Source organism: Scardinius erythrophthalmus, assembly GCF_964197995.2.
Source record: "Scardinius erythrophthalmus genome assembly, chromosome: 23".
NCBI lineage: Eukaryota > Metazoa > Chordata > Actinopteri > Cypriniformes > Leuciscidae > Scardinius > Scardinius erythrophthalmus.
Genome location: NC_138243.1, coordinates 11,314,983 through 11,322,335, shown reverse-complemented (window position 1 = coordinate 11,322,335; position 7,353 = coordinate 11,314,983). Strand labels below are relative to the sequence as shown.

The following is a 7,353-nucleotide window of genomic DNA, read 5'->3' as shown; positions in this document are numbered from 1 at the left end:
GTTGTTTGGGATGCAAGGCGCAAACGCACTGGATGTGGTCCTCAGCTGCCTGGGGTGAGGCAGAATCTTGTTGCTTCAACAGGGGGGCGGGATGGGGAGCATGCTCCAATCACCCACGAGCCACTGCTGGATGTTTTATTTGTCAGCACATCTATCCGTATAAGCAGGGGACCAATGGCTGCAGAGGAAGTGGTCATTCTGTCACAGAAACAGTTGGCACAGAAGCAACATATTACAGCATTATCCAACCCCCTCTGGTCCCTTGCCGTCATCTCCTCTCTCCTCTTCGACTCCCTCCTTTGCCTCTATCTCTCGCTCTGTATCATTTTCCTACAAGCTCTTTCAGCCATCAATGAATCGCAACCAACCCTGCTGTGGACCAACTCTTGCAGCTAGCAGAGCAAACCAGCAGGGCTGCAGAACATCTGCCAGATCTCGCATGCACACAGAGAATTCACACCCGTCGTTCTTTGCGATACGGCTTGCATTTTCTCCTCCAGAAATCTCTCTGTACCCCGCTCTGCTTTCTCTTTCTCCTCAGGATTTAATCCTACTAGCTGTTTTCCCCCTCTTCTCCTCTATCCCCACTGACTCCTCCCTCTTTGCTCTCATACTCCCTCACTCACGAACGAACACACTTGAACACAAGCACACATACATACGCACAGACGCACACACCCTCCTCCCCCATCGCTGCAGTGTCTCTTAACTGCCTTGGAGCTAACAAGAGGGGAAATAGCACACCGACAATTATAAGAGGAGGAGAGAGCACGACACAACGAAAGAGCGACAGTGAATGAGTGCATGTGTGAGAGGAGATTCAGACGGATCTGAGGATGTTGGTGATTCAGGACTAAGGGGACGGATCGCGCGCTCCCTCTGCCTCCCAAGCGAATGTTTGTCTGCAGTGTTGCTGGTGAATGGACGGCAAGCGGTGAAACGGTGAGGAAATATTTTCCCTTCCTTCCACACACCCTTATTCCTGTTGTTACACCAAGGCTAGCTTCCCTGGTAGTGTCCTTGGGTTTTGTTTTTGGCTTGGGAATGTGACCGTGTTTAGTAGCTCGGGCAGGAGAATGGTATTTTCCTCCATCTCTGTGAGGTGATGCTCAGGGATGATGCCAAAGCAGCCCCCATGAGTCCTGGATTGGTTCACGAGTGTATGTTTAAGGACTAAGCATCTTCAGTTTCTTGCCCACGTATTGTACCTAGTGATTCAGCTTGTGCAATGTTAATTGGTCACATATTATTGAATCTCAAATGGAGCAGTGCACTAGGTGTAGTGTGTTCATGCCACGCTCTGCTGGCTGGTGAATATGGAAGGAGCTGAATTAGGTGCACACCCTGTGTAAAGACAGGGCTGCTGTTTCTCCTGGCAGTGGAGCAAAAGCCCGTGTCAATATTCTCCTTTCGGCCATACCTCCTGCTGATCTTTGACTCCCACTGCCCCAACGTTAAACAACGACGCGTTTGCTCCCCATTGATCGCCGTTGATGTGTTTGCGTGTGCCAAAGGCGGGTTCGCGGTTCCCCCGTCGGCAGGCCCCCTTCCCTTCCCCAGTAAATGTCATTTGAAGCATTTTTGCCCTGTCTAAAATTCCTGGGATTGTTATTAGGGCAGCGGAGGGCAGTGTAGCCTAGTGACAGGGTTGTGTGTGCATGTGTGCGAGGGAACCTGCACAGGGAGGGGTTAGGTGGCTGGGGTGGGGGTATAATGGTGGAGAGATAGTAGGGGCAGAGGGGCGGAGGATGATGCAGTACAAAAAAATGAAAGGAGAGAGAAAGATAAAATATATCCTAAGAGGGTTTGCGAGAACCCGCCACAAGCAAGGGAACGGATGTACGGGGAGGCCCACGGACCCAATACAAATGAAGTCTCATTAAAATCTCGATTGTTTCTCCTAAATAGCAATGAGATTAAAGGAAAAGCAAATTGCCTCTCGTGAGTAAAGAGAGTTTGCTTCTCTAGAGTAAAAGACTCTGGCATGTAGAGAGTTTCTCAGCAGTGTCTCAGACGCTGTGCCTAGATGCCAAAGTCAGAAGTTTCGATATAAACGCAATTATTTCTCATCACATTCCTCTTATACCGAATAATTTGAGCTATGGTATCCACATTGACATCATTGCTCTTACAATTCTTACACTCTGTTAAAATAGAAAGTTCCTAAAGGGGTTTTTCAAAGCGATACCATAATTTTTTTTAATCAACAGTGCTTAAAATAATCTCTTTTTTTTTAGTATTAATAATCTAAAGAACCTTTTTCTACACTCTTTGTGAAATAGAAAGGTTTATGATACCACAGATGCCAATAAACGACCTTTAATTTTAAGAGTGCGTTTTCGTTTCTCCGAATTTTAGGAGAAACATCTACATTAAATTAAATGTAGCTGAGAATTCCTGAGCTATAACAGAGCAACCGTTGAGCAGTATGATTTTCCTCTGGGGAGGTTTGGCAAGGCCAGCGAGCAGTTATGCTAGCTAAGTTCATTTCATTACAGCATAGTAGCACCGGTGTTGCTCAATAGAGTGCTAATACAGTAAAGATGCTGTGTTACTCATAAAGACAGGAAAACACAGACCATGCAAAGATGAGCAGATACTGCCAGCGCTCCCCCCCCCACACACACACACAACCCACAAACTGACCAAACTGCAGGATGGTTGTGCAACATCAGCTAAGAACCAGTTAATATTTGTACATCCTGTGCTGTCATCTGAAATGATGGCCGTTATGGGAGGCACACCCTCATTTTAATACTGCTCCATATTTGCTTATAAGAATGCGAGGAAAGTCATGCATTGTCAAAACACAGGCATCAATATCAGTGATATTCAAACACTATAAACGTCAACAACAACATGATCACAATGAAAGCTCAGTCTCAAATGATGGTTAAAAATAAACTTCACTTGATTGCCAGGTAGCTCATTTAACTGTGAACCGAAATTATGCTGTAAACAAAACCATCTAAAGCACAGAACGACGGATTGTTATGCATTTGGGTCATGTTTTAAAAATACCTGAGCTTGCTGCTTTGATAGCAAAGCACGGCATGCACACAAATTTAATTTTAATTCATATTTTACAAAAGAAAGTCACATTTATTATTCAACATGCTTCTGTCACCGAAGTGTTCACTGGAGTGTTTCAATTGTGGCGTCACACTACATAAGTCTGATGGAGACTAAATAATTCTGCCCTTGTTATTGAGAGTATGCTTAAAAGACAAAAATGGGATGCATGAAAATAATCGGGAGAAAGAAATTCTAGTCAAGGTTCAACATTGATAGGAACATTCTTGAAAGGGAAATGCCAAAATATACACATGCTGCTTTCAGAGAGAATGCTTGAATGATCATAACCAGTTTTTGGCACCACAGTAGTGGTTTGGCAAAACACCTCGCTGGTGACCTTACATGCTCTGATAGCCAGCTGTTCATTAATGCTCAGGACAAATCACACATCTGCCATTGAGGATACAGTTTCTAACGGGTATGCTTATTAAAACAGTAATTAGTTTTATTTATCCTTCCTGATGTGTTGTTTATGATTCCTGACTGTTTTGCAGTAAAATGTGTGACATTTTTAAAGGTTTGCGGATTAGTCAGATCATCAACAGTGCTTAAAGCGAATGGTGATTATTTAATAGCTCAAATGTGCAGCATGTTACAAGCATGCTAAATCTACACTCAGGAAGTCGGTCAGTCTTTCTGAATTTATCATCATTATGTCCTTAAAGATGATGTGTGTAATTTGGTAAAATAATGTCTTTTATCCCAGTTTAATGTGCATAGAATATGCAGAATAGGTTGATTTACCAGAAAATGGTAACACGTGGTACTTTCACATAGAAAGTCCACTTACGTGGCCGTTTTGACATAGAAACAGTGGCTCAACCAATGGTGTCAGTTTGGGGCGGGGCTATCTGAAAATGATTTAAAAAACAGTCAATGACTGCATCCGAAATCGCTACATATACAGTAGGCAAAAAATAGTATGTGACAAGAGTAGTATGTTTGAATTCACAGTACTCATAAAACAGTAGGCAAAAAGTCTCTGGATGACCTACTACTTCCAGAGAGATTCTTAAGTGTGCATGCGATGGATTATTCAAAATAAGTACCTACTTAAAAGAGCATGCGATTTTGGAACTAATGGCATAGTTGGGCATAGGGCTTTTGTGCACAAATTACATTTTTTTTTTTACATTAAACTTTGCAGTCATAACTCACCCTCGTGAAAATATGAAAATTTCTTTTTTTTAAACAAAAGATGGAATTCTGAAGACCATGTTGCTGTTTTACATGTACCTTACAATGAATGTTGACTGAATTATTCTGTTTTTATGAACTGGGCCAATTGATTCATAAAAAGATCTGACTCAACAGAGTGATCCATTCGGACATCAGTACTACAAACCTGTAAAGACTTCAAATAACTTCAAATAATATAGTGCACTTTTGCATCCTTTTTGAGATTTTAGTCCCCATTCATTGTAATTTCAAGGAAATAATGTGACCAGTGCATTTTTTCAAATGTTTCGTTTTTGTGTTCCATGGAATAAACTCATACGGGTTTGGAACAACATGAAGGTTCTGATTGATCATTCCAATCCCACATATGACAAATAATAAGCTCTCCTTTCAGCAGGAGTTCCTCTTTCAGAGATATCATATTGAAAAAATGCAGCGTTCATACTGTGCAAGACTTGTCTTCTGATATAGATTGGCTAGAATTGGAGTAGCTACTCGGTGAAGTGGACTGAAAGGGCTTTTCTCAGTGAGAGCATGGAAAATCCAACACTCTGACAAGTTTGGGATCAAGAGGTGACCAGGCCCTTGTTTTATAGAAACACATGTGAGAGAGGCCTTTTGTTGAATTGAAACCAGCCATTAGCTATAACCAAGAGGTCTGCTTATAAGAAGAACTGTGGAATTCTATATGATATAAGTCACATCCAAGTCTGAAGTGGGTTCTGTTAAGGTTTAAAGATTGTAAGAAGAGTGTTAGAAGATTCAAAGTAAAGCCAGGAGCTTATGCTCATTCGGTCTGGAAGAAAAGTTGCCCAATTTGTTGCCATAAGTGGCACAGGCTTGACCTCATGTTACTGTGAACTAAACAAACAGGCCCTGCTTATGCCATTCCCATTTGAACAAGGATATATTCTTGGTGATCATACGCGATAAACATTGTACACTTGTATAGGTGTTCTGAGTGGTTCTTAGCATGTTGTTTCAGAGATGATTGCCAGAGTGTTCTGGTTGGTTACTTAAGGTTACAAGTCAAAAGACGCAAGGTAACTGTATAAACTTGACATTTTAAATGATGCCACCCTCCCATTCATGTTAAGTTTGTATCCGTATTACCTTTACATGTTTACTTATTGCACCTTTATGCGTGTTCATTTACAAAGCAAAGTGATTTGGCACAAAAGTATAGTTGTCATGACATCAGCAGGATGAAATGGATCCGACTGTTAATTCTGTAGTCAAGATCACATTTCTCCTGATGAGTCAACTCGGTATTGGCTTTTGTGTACAGTCGTTATCAGCAGTTTGTTCCACGGCGCAGTTTTGCATATCACAAAGAAAAGGTTTCATAATACTGTGTTAAAATGTGCAGAAGGAAGTAGTTTCGAGAACTGAAAAGACATGTTCTGTTTTGGCTTTTAGAAACAATGTTATTTTGGACTTTATTTGCAGTAGATAGAATATATTATGTTTTATCTTATATTTACATGAATTTAAATACTTTCAAAGCATTTTTTAGTCTAGTTAATTACATTTACTAATACATTATTAAAATCAAGAATTGTTAATATTTACCTGAGCTAAAATGATTTAAAAGTGTATTGTATTTTTATTAATGTTAACAAAGATGTGTGAGAGCAGTGTGACATGCTATTTTTTTTCTATTATATATGTTTCAAGACTAATTTTATGCTCTCATTAAGTGAGAAACTACATGGAATGTTTGTACTTTTATCAAAATGTATTTGTCACCATGTAATTAAAAATGATGCATTTTAAACTAAAATTAAACTAAAAAATATTTGTATTAGTAGCCTATTATTTTAGAGAAGGTAAAAAAAAAGGATTATGTAAATATTCATACTTTTTGCAAAATGAAACAGTATGTTTCCTGAACACTCTCACTTCTGCCACTGGTTGGACAAACAGATAGCCCCTCCCCCAGATTTCCTCCATTGGTTGAGCTGTTGCTACATTGGGCTGGTCGGAATAGAGAAACAGAGCCAGTTCTTAAATTTTTCAGGTACATCAACCTACGAATGGCTTACTTATAGTCATCACTACATATTAAACTGGAATAGGTGAAAGTATTTAAACATAGACTGAATTTACTTTGAAAAATAGAAGCTCATTTGCAAGTGTTACACGCATGATGTTTTGAAACTAAAGGTGTAAAGGTGAGCATGGATGAGCCATTGGTCAAGCGTGGCTGTATGCGACTGTCTGGCTCTATCACTCGGAAATGGCACTTGGCAGGAAGAGGAGGCACGTACTCTTATCTAGGTCAGCAGGTACGGGGAGAGGGACTCTGAGGTGTTTGCATCGTTTTTGTGTGCACACGCCACCAAGGGAAGTGGTTTTAGAAGCTTTAACAATACCTGAATTAAACAATGGTTTAACAAAAAATCACATAATAATGTAATGCATCATAATGACATGTTCGATTATAAAATCCAGCATATCAACTGGCTTATTCTCAATTTATTTAGATGAAGTTATACACGTGCGGTCATTTAATCACATTTTCCGCTTACGTGAACCGCATCCAACTTCAATGACATAAAGCAGATTTTAATGTATCAGTCAGAGTTTGATGAGCTGAGAGGTATTTTCATACAGATTATACAGTTAGGGATTATGCCATTTGTATGAATGGATTGAGAAACCCTGATCTAATTGCTAAGTATTGCCATCACACCTGATAGGAAAGCAATCACAAATCTCTAGAAAATATTGAATATTTTACTAAGTCTCCTGCTTCCTAATACCCCCCCCCCCATTTTTACTTGCATAATTAATGCATTTTTTTTTACAAATATTTCTGTAATGTTATATACACTGCAGGTGCCATCATATTCTTACTGTGTGTAAACAATTTGCATCTTATTTGCATAAATTCCATTTTCCAATAAATTTAATTTATTCCTGCCTTATTTCTAAGCAAATTAAGGCGACTTAATGGATAATAGACTTAGCAGTTGATGCTTAAATGAATCATAACTCCATTAAGTCTCCCGGACTATGAAAGAGCACCTCTGAGCGATGCAATTTTCTTCTGGGACTGCTGCAAGAACTGTCCTACAGTATTTGTGTGTGTGTGAC

At 39.9% G+C, this 7,353-nt stretch overlaps 1 protein-coding gene across 1 annotated transcript in view; it reads left to right on the top strand.

Annotated features, from left to right (window-relative positions):
- The first annotated feature begins 640 nt into the window (after window positions 1–640).
- gnaz (guanine nucleotide binding protein (G protein), alpha z polypeptide) overlaps window positions 641–7,353 on the top strand; it is a 45,157-nt gene continuing 38,444 nt past the window's right edge. Inside the window, exon 1 of the mRNA XM_081354078.1 lies at window positions 641–942. The gene's annotated coding sequence lies outside the window, so the exon portion shown is untranslated. The remainder of the gene's footprint in view (window positions 943–7,353) is intronic.